This window comes from Mesocricetus auratus, unplaced genomic scaffold, assembly GCF_017639785.1.
Source record: "Mesocricetus auratus isolate SY011 unplaced genomic scaffold, BCM_Maur_2.0 Super-Scaffold_100007, whole genome shotgun sequence".
Taxonomy (NCBI): Eukaryota; Metazoa; Chordata; class Mammalia; order Rodentia; family Cricetidae; genus Mesocricetus; species Mesocricetus auratus.
Window position 1 is genome coordinate 7,270,481 of NW_024429191.1, and position 24,820 is coordinate 7,295,300.

At 46.4% G+C, this 24,820-nt stretch overlaps 1 protein-coding gene and 1 long non-coding RNA gene across 6 annotated transcripts in view; one reads left to right on the forward strand and one right to left on the reverse strand.

Annotated features, from left to right (window-relative positions):
* Nucleotides 1–4,363: 4,363 nt before the first annotated feature.
* The window catches only part of Cdip1 (cell death inducing p53 target 1), a 33,777-nt gene continuing 13,320 nt past the window's right edge, over nucleotides 4,364–24,820 (forward strand). The window contains exon 1 of one of the 5 annotated variants that reach the window (XM_040748147.1): nucleotides 4,364–4,388. The gene's annotated coding sequence lies outside the window, so the exon portion shown is untranslated. Of the gene's footprint in view, nucleotides 4,389–15,195; nucleotides 15,336–15,522; nucleotides 15,660–15,994; nucleotides 16,122–24,820 lie in introns of those variants that run through there. The other 4 variants (XM_013121663.3, XM_013121662.3, XM_005081675.4 and 1 more) reach the window with 4 other exon arrangements.
* LOC110342991 lies at nucleotides 14,537–15,425 on the reverse strand. Its single transcript, XR_002385184.2, has 2 exons — nucleotides 15,331–15,425; nucleotides 14,537–14,943 (listed from the first exon to the last, which is right to left on the reverse strand). It is a non-coding gene; the product is annotated as an uncharacterized LOC110342991 (long non-coding RNA).

Genomic DNA, 24,820 nt, shown 5'->3' on the forward strand with positions numbered 1-24,820 from the left:
CAGGAGACAAGAGGCAGCTCACTCCTCAGAAGTCTCTGGAATCAGCACAGAACACAGCTTTCGTGGAGTCATAAAGGCCCAGGTTTTAGGAAAAGAGGATGAGGAAGGAGCCTGAAGAAAAGAGCTTTAAGCTGGTTTCTGGGCGTGGCCAAAGACACCTCCACCCCACCACTCAGGCACTTATCCCTGGAGAGAGACGGCAAGGAGATGAGATCATGTTATGTTGAAGTGTTGTATGTTCCAGTAGCCCAGGTGATAATGCCTCTTGCATGGTGGGATTCTAGTCATGTATAACATGTTAGCCTTCATTACTGGGCATGATGGCATGCACCTTTAGTTCTACTGCTCAAGAGGGAAAGGCAGGAGGATCACTGAGTTTGAGGCCAGTCTAGTCTACAGAGCAAGTACCAGGACAGCCAGGGTTACACAGACACAGAGAAACAGCATCTTGAAAAGAAATGATGGGCCGGGCGTTGGTGGCGCACACCTTTAGTCCCAGCACTTGGGAGGCAGAGGCAGGCAGATCTCTGTGAGTTCGAGGCCAGCCTGGTCTACAAGAGCTAGTTCCAGGACAGCCTCCAAAGCCACAGAGAAACCCTGTCTTGAAAAAAAAAAGAAAAAGAAAAAGAAAAGAAATGATGTTGGGCTTCATATGTCCTTTTAGATGTATGTTAGTTGGAGTTTTCCAGAGAGAACAACGGGGTGCAATGGTGGGGAGACGTAATGCGTAATGGGGTTTATGAGCATTGCCTCTTGTGGGTAATGGAGACTGAAGTCCCATGGCAAACTGTCTGTATGCTGGAGAACCTTGAGTGCTTGACTTAGGTCAAGTCCCCAAAACTTCATAACCAAGCAAGCCCATGGTTCCTTGGACTGAGTCAAAGGCTTTCAGAGACCCTGGATATGGAAAGCATAGGAGTCCAAAGGCAGGGGAGGAGGAATGTAGGCCAGCTCCTGGACATAAATGAACATATCTGACCTTTCTATTTTATTTTTATTCTTTGTTTGTTTGTTTTGAGACAGGGTTTCTCTGTAGCTTTGGAGGCTGTCTTGGCACTTGCTCTGTAGACCAGGCTGGCCTCAAACTCACAGAGATCTGCCTGCCTCTGCCTCCCGAGTGCTGGGATTAAAGGCGTGCACCACCACTGCCCTGCCTTTATTCTATTCTATGTCCATGAGTTGCCTTACAGTCTGTCTGTTGCCTATTTATCTTGGATATCTGGCTGACCTGTAAACTTCTCCCACCCCCAATCTGCCCATCTCTGCCCCATGCCTTGCTTTTTGTACAGGTGATCGGAATCTGAACTCAGATCCACATTTTTGCACAGCAAGCACTTTACCCACTGATCTATTTCCCAATCCTGGACATCATACACCCTCTAATGAATGGCTCTAAGGTTCCCTCTATGCTGTGGGATGTAAAAATTCAACTGCTGCCACGATATTTGGGTCACACATGGCCCTTGACTTCTCTTGACAGAAATGGCTCACCCAGGAGGAAAGGCTTCTCTTTGGCCAGCTATGCTCAGACTTGCCTATCTCATTTTTGGGGTTTTCTTTATAACTTGCCACATCTTTTTGTGGGAAACTGGAGGTATATTACATCCTAGTCACCACTAAGCCTGCTTCCCACATGCCTTCTGGTTCCCTTTGCAACCTGGTGCATCTGCGGTGTCCTCACATGGGCTATGAGTACATGTGACTACTGAGCTGTCAGTCACACACATCCAATGTCATCAGCATTGTGCATTATGGAGGATAGAGGATGGGTAAGTCCCCCTCACCCCCCCACAAAAAAGGCAGTATACCTATCTGGCTGCAGGTAGTTCCAAGTGGTACTGATGGAGAGAACTGAGTTTGTTAATTTAGGAATATGTTTCTGTGGCCTAAGCCATGTGTTACAATGCAAATTTAAGGGAGCATTCTCCAACAGCATAAGGGAAGACAATGGAGATTGCAACTAGTTTATAACACACTGTGATAGGTATGCCTGGACCATACAAAGAATTAGGAGGTATTAAAATACATCATGGTCATTCAGAGCCAGGCTAGGAACGACCTCCTCCTCCTTCTCCTTCTGTTTTTCTGAGACAAGGTTTCCCTATATAACAGTCCTGGCTATCTTGGAACTAGCTCTGTAGACCAGGCTGTCCTTGAACTTATAGAGATCTGCCTGCCTCTGGCTCCTGAGTGGTGGGATTAAAGGTGTGAGCCACCACTGCCCAGCATTAATTTTAACTTTAAGTCTTGATACGGTGCATCCTTACATGGCTCCAGGGATGGACTTGAAATAGGAGCAGCCAGGGAATGAAAAAAGACAAACACAGACAGATACACAGAAATACAGGGATCAGATGGTTTCTCAGATGGAGGGTCCACAGCACTCTGGAAGCTCAGGGAGTTCATTATAGAGAGCTGAATAGAGAGGTGGGGTTACTGTATACAACTGGACAAGGAGGCAGGGCAATCGCATACAGACAAACATGGAGGTGGATTTACACTGCACAGCTAAATCCATGAGGCAGGTTAGCTAATCTTCAGAGGGGAGGTCTCAGCATCTTCAGGCCATAAATACCCTCCAAGAAAAAGTTATTATGGCTTCTACGAACATGGTCTAGAAGAGAAAACTTTGCCATCCTGGGCTTCATCCTTGGGGTTAGGCCTCTGGGTCTTGATATGGCTGTGTCCATATCCGCCATGTTTACTCAGGGCTTTCTCCACTCTCCACAGCTCTCCCTTTCTTATATCTTAGGTGTTCAGGATGTGAAAGGATCAGTATTAGCAAAAGACACCCAAGGCCAAGTGCTCAGCACAAAGGAGATTTATTTGCCCCAGTGGACAAAGGGCAGGGAATAAGAGACAAAGAGGAGGAGGGGCCATGGGGGAGGGAAAAGGATATCTATCCTGGAGGGACACAGGGCTATCTCTGGATAGAGAGGAGACAGTCGTGGCCCATAGGCAAACGGCAGTTTATAAAGGTAAGGGGGGGGGGACTGGAGAGATGGCTCAGTGGTTAAGAGCACTGGTTGCTCTTCCAGAGGAAGTGGGTTCAATTCCCAGCACCCACATGGCAGCTCACAGCTGTCTGTAACCTCAGTTTCAGGGTACCCGACACCCTCACAAGGACATAAATGCAGACAAAACACCAATGCTTACAAAAAAAGAAAAGAAAATATTAAAAAAAATAAAGAAAAATAAAGGTAAAAGGGGAAACTCCATGTTAGGATGAGTTGGCTTGTTTTGATTGTGCATGTTAATTAGGGTAAGTAAAAGTGGGCTTTTGCCCAGGTGGTGGTAACACACGCCTTTAATCCCAGCACTCCGGAGGCAGAGACAGGCGGATCTCTGTGAGTTCAAGACCATCCTGGTGTACAAGAGCTAGTTCTAGGACAGCCTCAGAGAAACCCTGTCTCGAAAACACCAAAAAAATAAAAAATAAAAAAAAGAAGAAGAAGAAGAAGTGGGTGGGCTGGAGAGATGGTTCAGAGGTTAAGAGCACTGTCTGCTCCTCCAGAGGTCGTGAGTTCAATTCCCATCAACCACATGCTGGCTCACAACCATCCGTAATGAGATCTGGTGCCCTCTTCTGGCGTGCAGACATACATGGAGGCAAGATTTTGCATTCATAATAAATAAATAAAATAAATCTTTAAAAAAAGTGAGCTTTTGATTGCTGGACTTCAATACTTTGATAGCTACCTTGGTAGTCAGTCTCAGGAAGAAGAAGTGGCCAGATAAGGGAGTAGACCCTTGGTGGCTAGCTTTAGGAATGTAATCTAAGGGTTAGCAAATAAGAGGGAATGGGGGAAGGGCAAGGCCTGCCACAGCCAAGTTTGCCATACTCGGGTCTACTAGAGTCCTTCAGGATGGGTCTTCACTCTCAGTCCAGGGGAAGTTCAATGCTCAACACCAGACTGCAAGGCTAAGAAGGAAGCTCATAACAGCCACTATGCCCATCAGACACAAAGTTATTGTTTTAACAGCTTTAAGGGATTGGAGCCTTAGTCGGGCGTTGGTGGCCCACGCCTTTAATCCCAGCACTCGGGAGGCAGAGGCAGGCAGATCTCTGTGAGTTGGGGCCAGCCTGGTCTACAGAGCGAGTTTCCAGGACAGCCTCCAAAGCCACAGAGAAACCCTGTCTCGAAAAAAAACCAAAAAAAAAAAAAAAAAAAAAAAAAAAAAAGGGATTGGAGCCTTGAAGTTTGACAAGCTCGCTCAGGGTCCTTGTCACAATATTAGCAGGAGAAAACACTGATTACAAACCTTTTGTTTTTTTTTTTCCAGGATGTGCCCACATAAGGACATAACTGGACATACCCGCAGTATTGAGGCTTCAATTAACTCCTAATTATCCCGCCGAAACTGCAGAGCTGTAGCACACGGAAGAGGTAAAGGGAGCTAATTGGTACTCCAGATGGTTAGAGCACTACACCCCCAACACGGAAGGACTCATTCGTATACATAGGTGGGAAGGGTGACCAAGCCACTGGATGAAAAAGCATCTGCCCAGGAGGCTTCTCCCTTGACCATATTACATTCAAGGATACAGTTAGCAGACACACAGCGTTTCCCTCCGTCTGACTGCTCATAGTAAGTACCTTCTCGCCCCAAGGGGACTCTGCAGCCACTGAAGCTTCTGTCCCCTTCCTTGCCAACAGCCCATCCCCACCCCCAGCAGCTGACCGCACATCCTGCACTCTGCCAGGCTCTTGTGGGTCATGCTGCAGCTTGAAGGCCCACAAGACTGCCTGAGCCTGCCTGCTCTGCACACATCCACCCCTGCACGCCGGTTTGTTTTTTGTTTTTTGCCAAAGTAGTATGAAAGCAGTTAAAATGAAAGCAAAAATGGAAAATGGCAACATGCTCAAATCCTAAGGTACCCAATCCTTTTTTTTTTTTTTTTTTTTTGGTTTTTTGAGACAGGGTTTCTCTGTGTAGCTTTGGAGCCTGTCCAGGAACTCACTCTGATCAGCACGGGAGTTTTGACCTGCTCCGTTTCCGACCTGGGCCGGTTCACCCCTCCTTAGGCAACCTGGTGCTCCCCCCCCGCTCTCGGGAGGTCACCATATTGATGCCGAACTTAGTGCGGACACCCGATCGGCATAGCGCACTACAGCCCAGAACTCCTGGACTCAAGCGATCCTCCTGTCTCAGCCTCCCGAGTAGCTGGGACTACAGGCGTGCGCCACCGTGCCCGGCCAGGAACTCGCTCTGTAGACCAGGCTGGGCTCGAACTCACAGAGATCCACTTGCCTCTGCTTCCCGGGTGCTGGGATTAAAGGCATGTGCTACCATCACCCAGCCCAAAAGCCCTTCTAAAATACTCTGCTTTTTTTTTAATTTCCCCTTTTATATTGAAAATAGATTCTTTTCTCATACAATAATCCTGATATAGTTTCCACTCTATCTACGCCTCTCTTACCTCCTCACCTTCTCTCCCCTCAGTACCCACTCCCTTTCTGTCTCTCATTAGAGAACAGGACTCTAAGAGATAACAATGAAACATAACAAAAATAAAATATAAAATGATAAAGCAAAACCATCCTATGGAAGTTGGACAAGGCAACCCAACAGAAGGAAAAGAGTCTCAAGAGCAGAGACAAGAGTCAGAGACCCATGCTGTCATAGAACATTGCCTAAGAAACACAGAGCATCATGTTCTGTGTTCACTGAGATGCTTGGTGCATAGACTAGTGTAGCTCCATTAAAAAAAAAAAGGCAGAAACCAGAGGGTCAGAAGTTCAAGGGCATCCTTGTTACATAGTGAATTTGAGGCCAGCCTAGGATGCATGAGACCCTGTCCAAAAAGAAAGGGGTAGGGACTTAACTAGTTTTCATTTACTGTTTCTTGGAAATTCATTATCTTCCCTATATAGTAGTTACAGACATGCTGTCAGATTCAAAGGTAACCCCCTTGTCTCTGTACTTATGGATGGATGCCCAACAGGAATATTCAATATAACGTTGAAGGTTATTTGTAACACAAGGATGCATAAGAGACAAAAATTCCTCACAAATACCCAGGATAGCAAAACAGACAAAAGGCTAGGGAAGAGTACTCAAGGGATATTTGCTTGCTGCCAACTCTAGCGACTTGAGTTCAATCCCTGGATCCACATGGAAGACAGGGATAACAGTGGGCCTCCACTTCATTGATGACGTGATAAACAATTTAAAACAAAAACTGTGGCACAGTTACACAATGGACACAGAAATCTGAGGGAAGATTCATAACTATGCCACAACACGGGCAACTTGGTGATATATTAAAGCTTGTCTGACGATTCAGAAAGCAAAATCAGCCACAAGCCATAGAAGCCAGGCACATGCCTTTAATGCCAGCAGCCAGATGCTAGGAGGTAGTGGTACACACCTTTAATCCTAGGACTCAGCCGGGTATTGGTGGCTCACACCTTTAATCCCAGCACTCGGGAGGCAGAGGCAGGTGGATCTTTGTGAGTTTGAGGCCAGCCCGGTCTACAGAGTGAATGTCAGGACAGCCTCCAAAGCCATACACAGAAACCCTGTCTTGAAAAACCAAAAATACAAAACAAAACAAAACAAAATCAAAAACAATCCTAGGACTCAATATTAAGAGGAAGACAGTTGTCTGTGAGTCCAAGGTCACCCAGACCTACACAAGATTGATCCAGTCCTAAAGAGAAACAGCTCACACAAAGATGATCTCAGATCCCAGCATCAGGGAGGTATATAAAACAGGAGCAAGGTCTCAGCATCGGGCATTCACTCTCCAGCCACACTGTGGAGAGGCGGCAGGATCAGCCCAGTCAGCCTGAGGTAGCTATAAGAGCTAGTGGCTGCTGCTACTCTGCTTTTCTGTTCTTCAGCTTGCAGTTTGAACCCCAAAAGTCACTTACTTTTTGTGTTACAAACTGCCACAGCTATAAACACAGGCAGAAGAAGCCATATTTAATCAAGCTCACATTGCTTGAATCCATTGCTATAAAATGTACAAGCATGAGCTGGGTGTGGTGGCACACTTCTTTAATCCCAGCACTCAGGAGGCAAAGGCAGGTGGACCCCTGTGAGTTCGAGGCCAGCCTGGTCACTCAGGTGAACCTCTGTGAGTCTGAGACCAGCCTGGTCTACAGAGCAAGTGCCAGGACAGGATCCAAAGTTACACAGAGGAACCCTTTCTGAAAAAAAATCCCGGACTCGGGAAGCATAATCAGAACATTGCAAGTTAAAGGCTAGGCTCATTACAGAATGTGAGCTATCCATTTAGACCTTCTCAGAACACCAAAGGCTGGTAATGTAAATTTCAGTGTCAAGGTGCTTACCTAGCATGTGCAAGAGCCTGAGTTGGATCATCAGCACTACAAAAGCAAACAAAACCTCTGATTATTTATAACCACCTGATGACTGAGGCCGCAGTGTGGGTCCTCCAAGACTGATTGTTCAACTTGGGGGAGTCCGCTGTCCTGTGCAGGTGTAAAGAGAATTCTGTGAAGGGTCCAACAACACTCTCTCCAGCTTGTGTGTGTGCTTATTCACACGCAGTCCTGGAGAGTAGCTTAGGTAGTGAGGTCTATCCCAGACTAGAGTCATAAGATGGATGTTGCGGGGTACCGCCCTGACTGTCCCCTTTAGTCACCTTCACCAGCTGCCCTCTCCATGTATACTTGAGAGCCAGGGGCAAACATTTCTAGGCTCTCTGTTGAAATGAGTGAAGGTGAATTTGCAAAATGATTGTCTTGGCACCCAATACACACTGTTCAATGATACTGTGTTTCTCAAAATGAGCACATGATTTTGTTGGAGGTTTTCAAGCCAAGGGAGCATAAACTCATTAGTTGGGTGGCAAGAGAAAGCAGGGAAAGGAAATGCAGGAGGGAAAAGTACCTCCTGACTGTTCAGTCTGTTTCAGTGAACACAACTGCACTCAAAACACCCTTCGGTCAACTCGGGCTGCTGTGTTACAAAATTTATACACTATAGGTGCCATCCAGCTCCAACTGCTAGGAATGGATCCCAGGGTCTTACTAGGCAAGTGCTCCACTACAGGGGGGTGTATCCCAACCTTTCTAACAGACTAGGAAAAACAAGTGACTTCTGTTGGGGCCAATGAGTGGGAAAGGCCACAGGCAGCAAAGTGATGGGCATGCTCTGTGCACCAACGTGGTGCTGGCTGCACCAGTGACTGAGGTCGATGAAAACCTAGCAGGCCAGTGTGCAGTCTGGCGCTAGAGATGAAGCCTGTGCGCTTGCAGCTGTTAGCTGAGGATTTCCTCTCTGAGCTGCAGACTCAGGCCCACAGTGCTCTGCTTCAGTGGAGTCCCAGTGTGTAACTCAGCTTGACTGACTGACTGATTGACTGTGACAAGGTCTCATGTAGCACAGCCTGACCTCCTTGAACTCTCAGTCTCCATGCCTCAGCCGGGTAGGTGCTTAGGTGTTGAGACTGTGCATGGCTCTTCAGGTCTGGTTTTAATTCTGGTCTAGAAGGATCTAGCATACAAGGGCAGGCAAGAAGGGATTTGGCTGTATCCTTTGTGTCACTGCATTGAGAACTGGCTGTGGAGTTTCTCAGCCCTGATGTTCCCACCTTTGGGCTGTTCCTGAACCTAGAGCAAGCATCTGAACACAGACATTAGGGAGGAGCTACTAAGATGGCTCAGTGGGCAAAGGCACACGCTGTGCAGCCTGCCAACCTGGGTTTGCTCTCTAGAAGTCACACCGTATAAGGAGAGAACGGAATTCTCACCTGTTATCCCCCCCCACCAGCACACGAATGCCATGGCATGTATGCATCCACACACATACATGCAGTCAATAAATGACTTTTAAAAAGTGCTTGGGAACTGTTGGGGCAACTGTGGAGACCAAAAGTTTCACCTAACAGCAGAAGAGTAATGTTCTGGTGGTAGGGCCACTAGGTACACTGACATCTGTCACTGACGGTATGCTGGGCTTCTGGCACTCCTGCTGCCCCAGTTATGCTAAAATCGCAACTAAAAATAAAAGGTGGCCAGCTCTACAGTGTGCATGAAGCTAAGAGGAGCCGATGATGTGCAGGAACTAGATTCTGATGAAGGACCTGGGTTCTGATGCTCCTCAGGAAATGGCTATGGTGCTGGGCTGATCATACCTCCTGCAATATAGGCTCCTGAAGATTCCAGAGCAAGTAATACAAATCCAAAACCATCACCACACCTCTGTATGGGATGTTGGGAGATCCTGGCCTTGTGTTGTTATTGTTACATATCTAAATTCTTTGTGAATTCCCTTCGATGACAACTGTATTACAATGTAATTACAGACCACTTCATCCACTCATTTAAAATGTGCAATTCAATAGCTTTTAGTGTATTTGCAAATATATGTAACCATCTTCACAATTTAAGAGCATTTTGTTTTGTTTTGTTTTTTCAAGACAGGGTTTCTCTGTGTAACAGCCCTGGCTATCCTGGAATTAGTTTTGTAGAACAGGCTGGCCTGGAACTCATAGAGATCCACCTGCCTTTGCCTCCCAAGTGCTGGGATTAAAGGTGTGTGCCACCACTGCAGCCCAGCTAAAACATTATTTTTATCACTGTAAAAAGAAAACTCAGGTTGAAGCTGTAGCTCAATGGTACAGTGTTTGCTTACTTAGCATATGCAAAACCCTGGGTTCAATCTTGGCCACTGTAAAAAAAAAATCACTTTAGGCAGGCCAGTGCATTCCTGTAATTCCATCATTTGGTAAAGTGAATGGGAGGTGGCACATTTGAGACAACCCATGGCTTCCTAAGGTGTTGCAGGTCAGTCTGGACTACGTGGAAAACCTACGTTTGTCAGCATGTACCTGTCCTCCCTGTCTGACTCGAGGAAACCACTAATCATTCACTCTGTATATTTGCCTTTTCTGGATATTGTTAGTCAGATTTCTGTTGCTATGACCAAATACCAAAGAAACATCAATTTAATAGCTGTGTGTGGTAGCACAAACCTGTAATCCTAGCACTGTGGAAGTAAGAGATAGGAATAGAGCCCAAGCCTTTGATCCCAGCACTGGGAGGCAGAGGCAGGTGGATCTCTGAGTTTGAGGTCAGCCTGGGCTACTGAACAAGTTCTAGAACAGCCAGGGCCATATAGAGAAACCCTGTCTTGAAAGAAAAACTACATATGATTACTGTGGTTTGCTGGCCAGCCAGTCTAAGCAAATTGGTGAGCTGAGAGGGAGGAAAGTTTTATTTTGGCTGAGTTTCAGATGCTCCAGTCCATGGTCACGGCCTCCTTACTGTGGGTCTTTAGGTGAGGGCAGAGCAACATAGTGCAGAGGGAGTAGCAGAAGAAAGCTGCTCACCTCATGGTGGCCAGGAACAGAGACCAACAGGGTCAGGAACAAGATACATCCTTCCAGGACACACCCTCAGGACCCAGTTCTTCACTAGGCCTCCCAATGATACCATCAGCTGACAGCCAACCTTAACGCATGTCCTCTGGGGGCTGGAGAGATGGATGGCTCAGCGCTTAAGAGCACTTTCTGCTTGCCTGGAACAAATTGAGCTACTACTACTGCTGTGGTGAAACACTATGACCAAAACATTGGGGAGAGGAAAGTGTTTATTTCACTTACATGGACCACAGAGCAGGAACCTGGAGGCAGGAGCTAATGCAAGGCCATGGAGGATGCTATTCACTGACTTGCTCTTCATTGATTGCTCAGCCTGCTTTCTTACAGAACCCAGCCCAAGTCGAACCACCCCACATCAATCACCAATTGCCTACAGCCCAATCTCAAGAAGGCATTTTCTCAATTGAGGTTCCCCTCCTTTAAGATAACTCTAGCTTGTGTAAAATTGACATAAAGAACGAGCCTCCTAGCACAACTGACCAAACACATCACTTTTCAACTACAACACTCCCTTTCTAATTTGTCTCCAAGATGGCATATTAATATTGATATTGCAACATAAAAATATAAAACAGCCGGGCGATGGTGCCATCATCACCCCACTGCGCACATGCATTTTTGTGGATCTGTTAACTCAGTTCTTTGTGGAATATTCCTGGGAGTGGAACTGCAGGGTTCTTGAATTTACTCTTTTTGTTTGTTTCAGACAGGGATTCACTATGTAATGCTAGCTGGCCTATAATGTATTCTACATATGACTACCACACCCACTGTGATTAATCTTTTAAGGGACATTTGCCTTTCAATAGGCACTTTGAAAGTCTTATTTATTCCTTCATTGTGTGGTGTGTGTGTGTGTGTGTGTGTGTGTGTGTGTTACCAAGAGACAGGGTTTTCTGACTGTCCTGGAACTCACTTTGTAGACCAGGTTGGCCTCAAACTCACAAAGATCCACTTGCCTCTGCTTCCTGAGTGCTGGGATTAAACACATTTGTCACCACTGCCCAGCATCTCTATTTTTTTTTAGAGATTTATTTGTTACGAACACAACACCCTGCCTCCATGTATGTCTACACATCAGAAGAGGGCACCAGATCTCATTACAGATGGTTGTGAGCCACCATGTGGTTGCTGGGAATTGAACTCATGACCTCTGGAAGAGCAGTCAGTGTTCTTAACCTCTGAGCCATCTCTCCAGCCCCCTCTATTTGTTATTTTTAAGGCAGGGTTTTGCTATATGGTACAGACCAGTCTCAAACTCATGCCAATCCTCCCTAAGTCTCCTGGGTGCTGGGATTATATGCAACATCACACCTAGCTTTCCCAAAGTCCTTTGTCATTTTCAAAATAAGCTAGCATCCCAGTCTTCCCATCTGGACTGTGTGTATTTTGAGAACAGAGACTGGCCTCACTCCATTTTGTGTATTTCCAGGACTGTAATACCTTGCTTAGTTAAATGAGTAAATGAATAAATGTTCTAGATCAGTGCTATCCACTACACCAGCCACAAACCACATGTGGCAGCTCTTGAAATGTAGCTGGTCTAAATTTAGGTGTGTTGTAATAAAATAGGGTGTATATTTCAAAGACACTGTGAAGAAAGGTAAAATGCTTCATTGTTTTTGTTTTGTTTTGTTTTGTTTTTTGAGACAGAGTTTCTCTGTGGCTTTGGAGGCTGTCCTGGAACTTGCTCTGTAGACCAGGCTGGTCTTAAACTCTCAGAGATTCCACTGCCTCTGCCTCCCGAGTGCTGGGATTAACGGCGTATGCCACCACCGCTGCCCGGCTCATTGTTATTTTTATATTAAATATTGAAACAATAATTTAACCCAATATACTTGAAACAGTATATGGTAGTATCAAAATTAATTTTATTAAACACTGTCTCAAAAAAAACAAAAAAACTCTTTTTATGATCCTAATTCTTTCTATTAAAAACAATGTGGGCTGGAGAGATGGCTCAGAGGTTAAGAGCACTGACTGCTCTTTCAGAGGTTCTGAGTTCAATTCCCAGCAACCACATGGTGGCTCACAACCATCTGTAATGAGATCTGGTGCCCTCTTCTGGCATGTAGGCATAATAAATATTAAAAAAAAATTGTGTGTGGTGCTAGAGTTGAACCCCAGGGCCTCTGTATAATAGGCAAGCAAGTGTTCTACCACTGAGCCCCATCCCTAGCCCTAGGTTGTTGGGACAGGATAGGCTATGTACCCTAGGCTTGCCTAGAATTAAGATATTCCTGCCTTAGTCTCTCTAGGGCTGGGACTGCAAGTGTGCACCATTGCACCCATCTTTTTTTTTGATGGTTTGAGGCAGGGTTTCTCTGTGTAGCCCTGGCTATCTTGGAACTCACTGTGTAGACCAGGCTGGCCTCAAACTCAGATATCCACCTGTTTCTGCCTTCCAAGTGCTTGCATTAGAGACATGACATGTGCTACACACCTGGGTAATGTGCTCAGCTTTATAATGCATGCAAATTAGAAAAAAGATATTTGCATTATTATTAGTTTTTCAAGACTGGGTTTCTCTGTAGGTTTGGAGACTGTCCTGAAACTCTCTGTCTCTGAAGACCAGGCTGGCCTCAAACAGATTTGTATTATTTTTTAAGGTCTTAAATTATTTACTTTTGGCCGGGCGTTGGTGGCGCACGCCTTTATTCCCAGCACTCGGGAGGCAGAGGCAGGTGGATCTCTGTGAGTTCGAGGCCAGCCTGGTCTACAAGAGCTAGTTCCTGGACAGCCTTCAAAGCCATAGAGAAACCCTGTCTCAAAAAACCAAAAAAAAAATTTATTTACTTTTGTGTGGAGGCATAAGTGCCATGGTCCTCCTGTGGAGGTCAAAGAATAACTCGATAGCCATTTATCTCTCCACTATGTGGGTCTGAGTATTGAACACAGATGGTCAGGAAATCCTTTTACCCAGTAATTCACCTCATTAAGCTGCTATTTTTATTATTCTTAATTCTGTGTGGAGTATGTACATGTGAGTGTAGGGACCAGTGAAGGTCAGTGGTGTAAGATCCTCTGGAGTTACAAGCAGTTGTAAGCCACCTGACATGGATGCTGGGACTCGAACTTGGGTCCTCTGTAAGAGCACTATATATTCTCAACTGCTGAATATCCCCTCTAATGCTAGACCTAGTAAAAAAAATTAAATTGCATTATTTGCTTACCTTCCAGCTTCCTGATTGGCACTGTTGGTCTAAATCATTCTTTATACTTTAGTCAGAATGAGCCCATGAAGTATCAGCCAAATCATATATAGTCAAATAGGTTTATCTGAGGTAGCTATAGTCTATGATGTTGCTATGAATAATTAGTAAACGCTGAAATACTGCTTCTAAGAGAACTTTAGGGTTATACTCCTGTGAGCCTCTGGTTACATCTTTTTTCTTTGTCAACTGATCAGTATACAACTTTGTTTTTTGAGTGTCTACGTTTGTTTTTGTTTTTCAAGACAGGGTTTCTCTGTGTAGTCTCAGCTGTACTGGAACTAGGTCTGTAGATCAGGCTGACCTAGAAATCAGAAAGAAATCTGCCTGCCTTTGCCTCCCGGGTGCAGGGATTAAAGGCATGTGTCACCACCACCCAGCAGAGTGTATATGCTTAAAGACACCTGTCTGATTTGTATTATTGGTTCTGTTTAATTAAATTTAAAGTCAAGCCTATACAGACTCAGCTAATACATTTTTTCAAGGCAGCTTTCAAGCTCATACAACAGAGGATGGGTGACACAGGAAGCATGAAGTAGAGAATTATAACCTGAACTTGTTCTTAATTAAACGACTCCAAGGGGTAGTGCTTTTACTTTTTTCTTAATGTGACAGAGATGCATTACTGGTGATTCCAAGGTAATCACCACTAGGTACCATCCACCCAAAGGACAGCAGATCCTTTTTTACTTAGAAACACTAGACAGCAATTCAGCCCTACCTTTAGGGTCGTTATAAAAAATAATATTCTTGTTTTATGTGCATTGGTGTTTCATCCACACATATGTCTGTATAAAGGAACTGGAATTACGGGCAGTTGTGAGACGCCAGGTGGGTGCTGGGAATTGAACCCGGGTCCCTTGAAAGGGCAGCCAGAGCTCAGAACCATTGACCCATCTCTCCAGCCACGCCCCCGCCCTGGGCCACTTTAAATGGCAAAACCATTAACGCTGTACACCCGATAAAATATATTTGTAACAGGTTGCTTTTATTTCACGTCACCTAAGAATGAAAGGGTTGGTGAGATGACTCATGGGTGTTTGGCTGCCAAACCTAAAGACCTGAGTTTGACAGCCAAAACCCACCCGCTGGAAGGAGACCTGACTCCTCAAAGTTGTCCTTGACCTCCACGAGCGCCCGACACACACACAAATACAGAAGGAAAAGAGGACAGAGCTCGTCAGTGGTTTTAGTTTTCACGTGTAATAAACGCAAGCTCCTTCATCGGCCGTGGTTCCTTTCTTTCCGCCTCCCACCTCGCGCCCAGCGTCCCCTTCCCGAACTTCCCTGCCCAAAGGCAACACTCCATAATCCTGCTGCGCAGTTCTCGAGCTCTCCTCCGTGGCGCCGGTCGTTTCGTGGTTTGTTTATCGTCTGTCAGAAAGGAAGCGGTGTGAGGGCAGGGACGGCTGGCGTGGTTCCCAGTTTCAAGCTCGGCGTCTGGGCAGCCTGAGGCAAGGGTGGGGCGCCTCCCTCAGGCGTGCACAGCGGCTGGCCGGGGAGGGAGGCAAACACCGCTACGCTCAACTCTCCCCAGCCGGTCCCGCAGCTGTCAGGCCTGGGTACGCCCGTGTGCTTATCTCTAGCCTGCCACGCGCCTCCATTGACGTCGCCCTAGCTCGTCACGTGTGGTTCTAAGCTCCGCCCTTCGCCGCGAGGCCAGCGGCTTGGGCCTTTCTCCTAACCCTATCGGTCTCGGACAGCTCCTCCTAACAGGATCTGAGGCAGCCGTTCCTGCAGCTGCGCCGTGAGGGGACCCACCTACGGTGAGTCGCCTCTGTGACTTCGGAAAGGCTTCCGGTGGGACCCCTCCCGCCCGGTGAGGTGGGGCTGGGCTAAGAAAATCTCGGCCCGCGTGACCTGGCCTGCGGAGCCCCGCCCTCCGCCTCTCCGCCGCGCGGTGGGTGCCGGGAGTCGTAGGCCCCCGCTTCAGTGTATGCTGCGGAAGGACTACAAGTTCCAGAGTCCTCGGGGTGCGGGGGCGGTGTGCGCTCCGAGCCCGGGGCTAGAGGGGCTCTTCGGAGCTTCGCACCGGGCCCGACCTGCGCCGGTTTCTGTGTTCCTCCGGCCTCGGGTTCCTGGATTCCGAGGTAAACGGGACTGGGGTGGCGTGGTGGACCCCATTCCTCCATGAGACGCAGAATCGGGGCGGACAGTTGATTTCGGTGTGGCTGCAGCTGCTGGGCTGCGAGGGACTGCTTTTCAGGGCCGCGAGCGACTGGGCCTGCAGACACGGGATTATTGGCCGGAGAAGGGCCGGCTCACTCGGGTGGTCCTTATCACGCCTTTGTACATTTCAGTAAGAAAGGCTGCATGTGTCGTTTCTCATCGGGATATGGAGGGTAGGAGGTGCGGCAGTCGGTCGGGGAGGGTCCCCGTGCCAAGCCACCTCAGAGACCCGCGGGTGACCTTGGCAGTCCCGGAGGAGCCCGTCTGGCTCTCCCTCCCCCGCCGGTTTGCAGGTCTGGACGCGGCTCCGCGAGGCGCTCCGGCAGAACGTTAGGAAGGCGGTGGGCTGGCGAAGCCCCAAGCTATCCTGTACCTTGGAGAAGGTGGGTCCCCTGGCGCTTCTCAACAGGTGTGAAAGAAGATGGAGCGAACAGCTTAGGATCCTCTGCATCAGAAAGACCTGGACTTTCCCCATCGCCCGGGATCTGATTAAGTAGTTGAGGAATGAGGCCCAGAAATCAGCATTTAGTAAGCTCTCCAGAAATTCTCATCCACACTTGGGACTGAGAACCTGTGTCTCAGGAGTGAGAATCAAGGACCCTTGGGGAGACGGCATTCAGTAGCTTTTACATCAATTTTGTAGTAGACTCCAAGCACAACATTGAGCTCTCCCAGGTACTTTGCTTCTTCCCTGGGGGCTGAGCTGAGTTGGGTGGGAAGAGGCAGGCATGTCTGCTCTTCCTGCGCTCTGCTCATAAGAAGAAAGATGCTTTCTGTCATTCACTGCCTTGCAGACCTCTATACCCTCTATACCGACGTTTAATTAGGAAAAATTAAAAGGGTGCTGGACATGTTGACTTTCAGCAGTGCACAGAATGTACAGTTAATATTGTCCTTTATTGTGTACCCATCCAGCAGTCTCTTATTTTTATGCATGCCAAAGTACACTGCAGATAACAGTATATTTCCATTCCTAGTAGTTAAGCTTGCATATTATTAACTAGTTTTAGAAGTCTTGGTGCTTATTGATTTTTTTAACCTTGGCTCTTTAAAAGTCAGTCTGCCTCCCAGCCCTGAAGATCCAAGGTTTTGGAGGGTTTCTCATAGGATGTGGTTTCAGAACCAGGAAAGACCTTTACATAGACTCTTAGAGGACTTGAAAACAGCTGATCACGGCTTTAGAACTGGAAGTGTGTAAAGAATACTCGAGGGAACAAAACTGTTTTGAGAGAAAGAAGATGGCCTGTGTCCCCGATGCCTGGTTGTCCCAGCAGATTATGCTGGCAATAACTGAAGTGAGCTGTCTGCTGGTTCAGCCCTTGGCCTTGTTCTCTTGGCTTGCTTTGGATGTTCCAAGCTTGCCCAGTTTGAGCCTGCTGCTGTGGTGGGTGTGTTTGAAGCTCTAGGACAGGGTCAAGGTACATAGGCGGTAGCTTCATGGTACTGATGAATTATGGTTATAGTTTTGAGTCCCACAGGTCTCTGTACTTGCTCCATAGCTATGAACACTAGACTGTCACACACCCTGTTCATTTGTAAGGGAGAAAAGCCAGAAACACCACTCAAAAGGCAAAAGTGGAAAGAGTCCACAGTTTGGGAGATGTGGCAGTAAAAGGCTTGTTGTTTATGTTCTGTCCTGTAAGTGAGAGATGTTCTAGTGAGAAGTCAGCGTGTGGGGAGTTCTACAGAGGAGTTGGTCTTTACTGGGGTGACGAGGAGAGAGAGTATGGCTGGCAGTGTTGATGGGAGGTTTCTTGTCCTATGACATAACTTAGATTGTACAAAACAGAAATGGACCCATTTCTTGGAGCCCACAGAAGACTCCATCTCCACCCAGGACTCCCCCCAAACACTGTGTCTTGTAGGGAAGGCTGCATGGTAGTATACCACTGCAGAGGGCAGAGCAAGCCAGGCCTCTGCCCTTCCAGAATCACCCACCCACACAGTCCTGAGCCTGTGGCCCTTGGGCTTACCTGGTGGTGATAATAGGGTCCTGGAACAAGTATTTCCTAGACTTGGAGATGGCAGCCCACACTGAAGAAGGTCCCTCTTTGTGACTCTGAAGCTTTGTGACAAACCATTTCCCTTCTTAGAACCTCGTGTGTTACATTCAGACAAAGAACACCAGACAGACTAGATGAAAACCTGTGTCTGCCATGAGTGCTGAGATTAGGATTCCTTCATGATAGACGAAAGAACATGGGGCTGCATAACACAAAGAAATCTTAACAGTCTGGTATTGCACCCTGTATTTTCAGCTACTGTGAAGGCTGAGTGGAAGAGTACATTGTTGAGCCCAGGAGGTAGGCAGAGGTCCTGGCTTGCAAAGCCAAAGCCACTGTCTCTCATCCCCTGAAAGCAGTTGTAGTACTTTTTTTTTTTTTTTTTTTTTTGCTTTTTACGAGACAGGGTTTCTCTGTATTGTTTTCGAGGCTGTCGGTCCAGCCCAGCCTCGAACTCACAGAGATCCACCTGCCTCTGCCTCCCGAGGGCTGGGGTTAAAGGCGTATGCCACCACCACCCGGCTGTAGTACATTTTCTTTATGGAAAACATTTCTCATTTTCATGTTTCTGATGTGAGTGCTCAAATCCTTGGTTTATCTGTCCAGTGGGTGATCCAGTTCATCAGTTCTTAACTACAAGAGTTTAGTTAAAACTCTGAACTGGGTAATCCCAGCATGGGGGGTGGGGGTGCGCGCAGAGGCAGGCGGATCTCTGTGAGTTCGAGATCAGCCTGGTCTACAAGAGCTTGTTCCAGGACAGCCTCCAAAGCCACAGAGAAACCCTGTCTCAAAAAACAAAACAAAACAACACAAAACAAAAAAACCTCTGAATGTGCCCGTATTCAATAAATGTTAATTTAGTCTGAACTCAAATCCAGTTGCGTGCTATGTCTAGGATGTTCCTTCTAGAAGAAACACAGGTGAAGTAGGTAATAAGGTGTGAGGGTTATTTGAGTGGTGGTTGAGAAGAATTCTAACTTCTTACTCCTTGATGAGTAGTTACTGTGGTTCAATGACATTAAGTACAACAGCCTTACATGTTGGGAGAATGGAGTGAGATTTCAATGCAGCGTCCTTTGTATATTTATTGTTGCTCATTGGCTGATTATCTAGGATAGTGGTTTTCAACCTGTGGGTCTAGATCCTTTGGGGGGTTGAACTCCCAGAAATCCACTTACCTCTGCCTCCTGAGTGCTGGAATTAAAGACATGTGCCACCACCACCCAGCTCTTTCCTGTTTTTAACTTTGACCATAAATAAAGGCACTTTCAAAAGAAGAACATGAGGTCTACCTCAGCTGTGGCATTTGAGTTACGAATAGCATAGGGTATCCACCGAGGTTAATCCCAAGTCTCATGAACTCATTTATTCAGCAGGTGTATACAGACGGTTCAGAGAAGTGCAAGGTGCGGTGGGTGGGGCTAGAGTGCACTGAAGAAGGCATGGTACATAGGGCTGAACCTAGACCTCTTCTCTCACAGCCCAGTTGGCCATCAGATGAGATAGAGGATTTTTTGTTTTGTTTTGTGTTTTTCTTCAGAATTAGTATTGGCCGAGGTTTAAAGGAAATGTTTTATAGATTATAAGGACTGGAGAAATTTTTTTGCAGTTAAGTGTACTTGCTGATCTTCCAAAAGACCTGGGTTCAATTCCCAGCACCTATGGTAACTCCAGTTCCATGGGACCCTACACTCTCTTTCTTTCTCAGGCATTCCATGAATGTAGTGTACAGACATGCATGCAGGCAAAACCCTATACACATAAAATAAAATTTTTAAAAATTGGCAGTTGACAAGCTGCTCAGCAGGTATAGACATTTGACTTTAGACTTTAATCTTCAGGACACACTTAACAAAAAGAATGAACCAGCTGTCTTAGGTTGGCCTCTGACTTCCACAGGCATACCATAGCACACAAGCCCACACATATACATAAATTGTAATTAAAAAAATGATTGGAACCCCTTTCAGCCTTCTAGTTTGGTGACTGGGTGTGGCATACAGAAATAGGGCCTTCTGGATGGGGAACTCCTGCCCAGGAATGTGAGCTAAGCTGTAGCACTCATATTTTATGAGCTGTGGAGATACTGTCCCCAAGTACTAGTCCAGAGTCTTGAGCACAGTGTTTGAACCTCTTCTGGGAGTGACTAATGCCCTGGGCTTGGAACTCCCTACCTGCCATCCTGCAGGGCCCCCACCCACAGACCTCTTCAGGTGGTTATAGCCACCCAGTGATCTTGCCTGTTCTGTAAATTCTTCCCAGGTGGATGGATAGGTAACTGAGTACTAGGGCTGTGAATTGAATATCACTGTCAAGGGTGCAATGAAGTGTCTGAATTAAAGAGTTGAGGATCTTGACTCTAGAGTAAATAGTCACTTAGAATAGGAAGCTAGGCTAATAGGGATCCACTGAATAAAAAAGTGGCCCATGTTCAGACCTGAAGAACCATGCCCTGTTCAGGGAAGAAGACCTCCTATGATCACTTCTCGGCTCTCAGATTCCAGGTGTTCTCTATCCCCTAAGGCTAGAACCTTAGTTTTTGACCCCTGGTCTTGGTCAAGCTAGGTGCCATGTACGCATGGTTTACTTGCTTTGCCTAGAGATGAGCCACACTCTGACCTGCTTCTCTGAGGCTTGAAACTAGCCAAAAAGGAACTGTGCTAGCACTGCCATAGGTACCTGAGAATGTAGTGTTCTCCCTTCCAGCAGCCACCTGTTGCTGATGGTATACCACACAGTGCAGAGGGAGACTGGGACAACCTAAGCACCCCACCCCATTCCTAGATTATTCAGTGTAAGAGATCTTAGCCCAGCTGCTTTCATGACTGTAGTTCACATTCCCTTACTTAGATGTTTCATGTTCAGGGAAACCTTTCCTATGTAAATTAAGCTCTGTAGCACTCCTTCCCTAATTGTTCCCCCATCACTGTCCACTGTGTTTATATTTCTGTTTATAGTTCCCTTTCCCGATCTGTTAAGATACATGTCTCCCATGAATGTTGCCTAGGAAAGTGCCTCACATATAGCAGACACTCAGTGTTATTGGTTGAATAAAGTCAGATACTGCCCCAATTTCACTTGTTTGTCTTCCTATGAGCTTATAAGCTCTGAAGGCACAGGGCCATGGTATATTCACTCTTCCCTTCCCTCAAAATATGTTATCACACAGAGAGTTGAATTCTCAGGTTCACAATCACTGGATTAGCTCTAACGTCCGCTGGTAGAGCAAAGACCTCATGAGGTCAAACTGCCCTTTAGAGTCCTTGGATAGCCTGTGAGCTTTGAGAATTGTGGAGTGACTGCAGCCCAAGGAGACATTTTGTTTTGTTTCTCATTTTCTTCCCAGCCCTGCTTTCATAGGAAGAGACAGGGCTAGGCAGTAAGATTTCACCTTTTTGTTCTGGGTACCATGAAATCCATGTATACTTTAGTGCAAAGGGTGGGAGCATAAGACCCCACCCACTCAGATGTTTGGTGTTGTGTTATTTTCTATATTTTTATGTGCCTGCATGTGTGTCTGTGTGAGGGTGTTGGATCCTGGGGTTATAGTTGTGAGCTGCTATGTGGGTGCTGGGAGTTGAACCTGGGTCCTCTGGAAGAACAGTCAGTTCTTTTAATCTCTTCAGCTCCTGTTTGTTTTTAGAGGCAGGGTCTTATACAGCCCAGGCTGTCCTTAAACATTCTAGGTAGCTGAGACTGGTCAGAAGCTTGAACTTCTGATCCGCCTGCCGACACATTCCAAATACTGAGATTATACATTTGTACCAGCATACAGGGCAACCAGTGTACTTGGAACATTTTGGGGAGTCTGACACGAGAGGGCTGAGAATGCTGTAGCAGGTGTGTTGGGTTTTCGTCAGGACAGCTGAGACCTGCCTCTTCCCTAGCATACGGGAGCAGCCAGAATTGCCCCATCACTCCCCATCTGTTGCTCCTTTCCTTCCTCCTGCGATCTCCGGTAGTCACATGGCTCCTGCCTTTGGGTGCTTACTAACTGCGTGGCACCCAAATGAATGTCAGCTAAGACTTGAGATTTAGTTACCTCTGATGCTTTTCTAGCCAGAAAGGTGAGATATCCGAGTCAGAAGTCTGACAATGACAACTCCAAACATGACACACATTCCCATTTCCCCAAAAGGAAGCTAGAGTTCTCCCACGTTACCTCCTCATGGGAGTGAATATCCCAAGGTCCCATGTCAGCTTCAAGTAACAGGAGTTTGGGTCAGCCTCTGTATACTGTGTTGTATAGTGCTTATAAAATAGTAGTTGCCAGGCCGCAATGCTACACAGAGAAACCCTGTCTCAAAAAAAACAAAACACAACACTAGTTGCCTTCCACTCCTATAGCACTTGGATTCCCATTCTTCCTGGTTATCTTTGCTGACATCTGTGTATGCATCCAAAGGGCAGGCTATTGGTGAAGACTCCACTGTGACCCTGGACTGAGCATATTCAGGTTTTGGGGTCACTCTTTTTTTTTTTTATGGGGAGGAGGACAGCATCTCACTGTGTATCCCTGACTGGCCTGGAAAAGTAGACTAGGCTGGCCTTGAACTCACAGAGTTTAATTCCTAGTGCTTGTTTTAAAAGTGTATTCCAGCACACAGGGGCCTGTTGCTTTTAAATTGCTCTTGAAAAATCAGTTGACAGCAACATTAAAGAGTTGTTGAGGTCTCACCAAGGTCTGTTGTTTTGTGGTATTTTCTTCCCTCTTACCAATTGCTGTGACTTCTATAAAATGGTCAATACATCTCTGAAGCTTACCATCCTCCCCCAAGCAGAACTTTCTCCAAAATAATAGTAGTGACCTATTGCATGAGAAATCTGGTATCTTAAAGATGTGGTCACCTCATTGTTGTGAGAGAAAGTTTGGAGAGGGAATACATAGCAAATATGGTAACTTTCAGCTACATGAAAGAAGGGACCCAGAGATTATTTAGTCCCAGTGGTTCACAACCATCTGTAACTCCTCTTAGGGGATCTGATGTCCACCCAACCACATATGGCATGTACTGACACATAAAAACATAAAAAATGAAAACAAATACATTTTTGTTTTGGGTTTGTTGAGACAGTGTTTCTCTGTGTAGCCTTGGCTGTCCTGGAACTTGCTCTGTAGACCAGGCTGTCCTCAAACTCCAGAGGTTCCACCTGCTTCTGCCTCCTGAGTGCTGGGATTAAAGGCTTGTGCTACCACTGCCTAGCAAAAACTGAAAATCTTAAAAAGCTTCCACCTGTTGGCTGTGACTGTTATGACTACATGATTGAACTGCGTATGTGTCTTATGTGTTCTCCTAGGTCAGAATAGCAGTCTTAATTTCACTTAGCCATCTGGGTAAAATAACCCAGAGACTGTTGTATCAGTTCAGTGTGGGCAGATGTCAGGATTTTTTCCCCAGAGTTCCGTTTTTGGTGGCTAAAGTGATGGGTGGTAGGCTTGTGGTGTTTCTAAAATTAGCTTTCAGTCACCATGGCCTCTCTTGGTACAGGTGCCCACAACTTGTTTATCTCCGGTTTTGCCTGAAGCTGTAGCTTCTCCCATCCTTTGCTTTCCTTTCCTCTATGTGTACTTCATCATGTTGTATACCAGCAGCAGAATACACAGAAACCAGCACCAAAACAGTTCAGAGAACAAGGCAAGGGCACAGGACCATGGGGGAGCCTGGGCTATGTTCTCGGCTCAGAACCAACCATTGCCTGCCTTGGGCAGACTCGGTAACCTCATCACTCTCTAGTGTATCATGTGTCCCTTAGGGATTTGCTTGCCTGCCCTTCTCCATCAGGTGACTTTCTGACTCTCCATTCAAGACCTAACCAACTTGACAGTTTGCCCAGAGACCTGAATAATGATCCAGAAGAGAGATGGGAATCACTCTACCAGACCTAGGAAGACCCAGTAAAAGATGCTTGTGACATCCTTGAGGGAAGAGTTCTCAGTCTGAGGCACCTTTCTGGAATCAGAATAACAGATTTAATAGTTTTTGAGGTTTTTTTTTTTTGATGTTGTTTCATTTGTTTTTGTCTTTTGAGACAGGTTTTGTGTATCTCTTATTTTGTTTTAACTTTGGCATAGTGGCTGCGCCTTAATCTAATGCTATTTCAGCCAGCAGTTCCAGTTGCAACTTCGCAGTTACAGGCCCGCTTCTTGGGCAGCGACCTGGCTGCTCAAGCCTCAGGCTGGTGAGAATTCTGTTCCCGAAGGCACTGGCCTTGTTGCTGCCACTAAAGGTAGCTTAAACTTATCATTCTAATTATAAATAAGACTCTAGATCCAAAGGCTAGGGTGAAAACATGCCAGCTCAGAGAGGCTAGGCAGCGAATAGCTAACCCTTTCTCTTTGCTGGCATCTCCAAAAGACCTGTGCCCTGCCTCACCAGATCCCTCCCTGCTACTTTCTGTGTTTCTCTCTCCTTCCCAAATGCCCTCTGATGCTCTGATTGCTTTCTGTCTAATTACTAATTGCTAATTCAGACACCTGACCCAAGGTTAATTTTATCTAACACAAATGGCAAACTTGGGGTTCACAGTGTGATTGAATATCTCCCAACAATCCCTGGCTGTCCTGGAATTCACTCTGTAGACCAGAATGGCCTTGAACTCAGAAATTTTCTTGCCTCTGTCTCCTGAGTGCTGGGATTAAAGGCATGTGTCATCACCGCCTGGCCAGTTTTGAGCATTTTGAAGATGCAATCATTGAAAGGAGCTGCTGCTCATCATAGGAAAATTAGAAACTATACTCAAACTTATACATTTTTGTTTAAACCTCCCAAGATCTCACTACCCAGATGTAGCTGGCTTTCTTTGACCACCAGCTCCCAAATCATGACACAGAGGCTTACTATGAGTGCTTGGCCTTAGTTTAGTCTTGTTTCTAACTAGCTTTTTTCTTTAACTTAAATTAACCCATTTCTGTTAATCTCTTTGCTGCCCAAGGCTCATTTACCTCATCTACGTAATGTCCATCCAACTTTCCTGCTTCCTTCGTGGCTGATTGGCCAGCTCCCCTTTTCTCTCTGCCTGCCAGTCCAGCCTATCCCTCCAATGCCTAGTTATTGGCCATTCAGCTTTTTATTAGACCT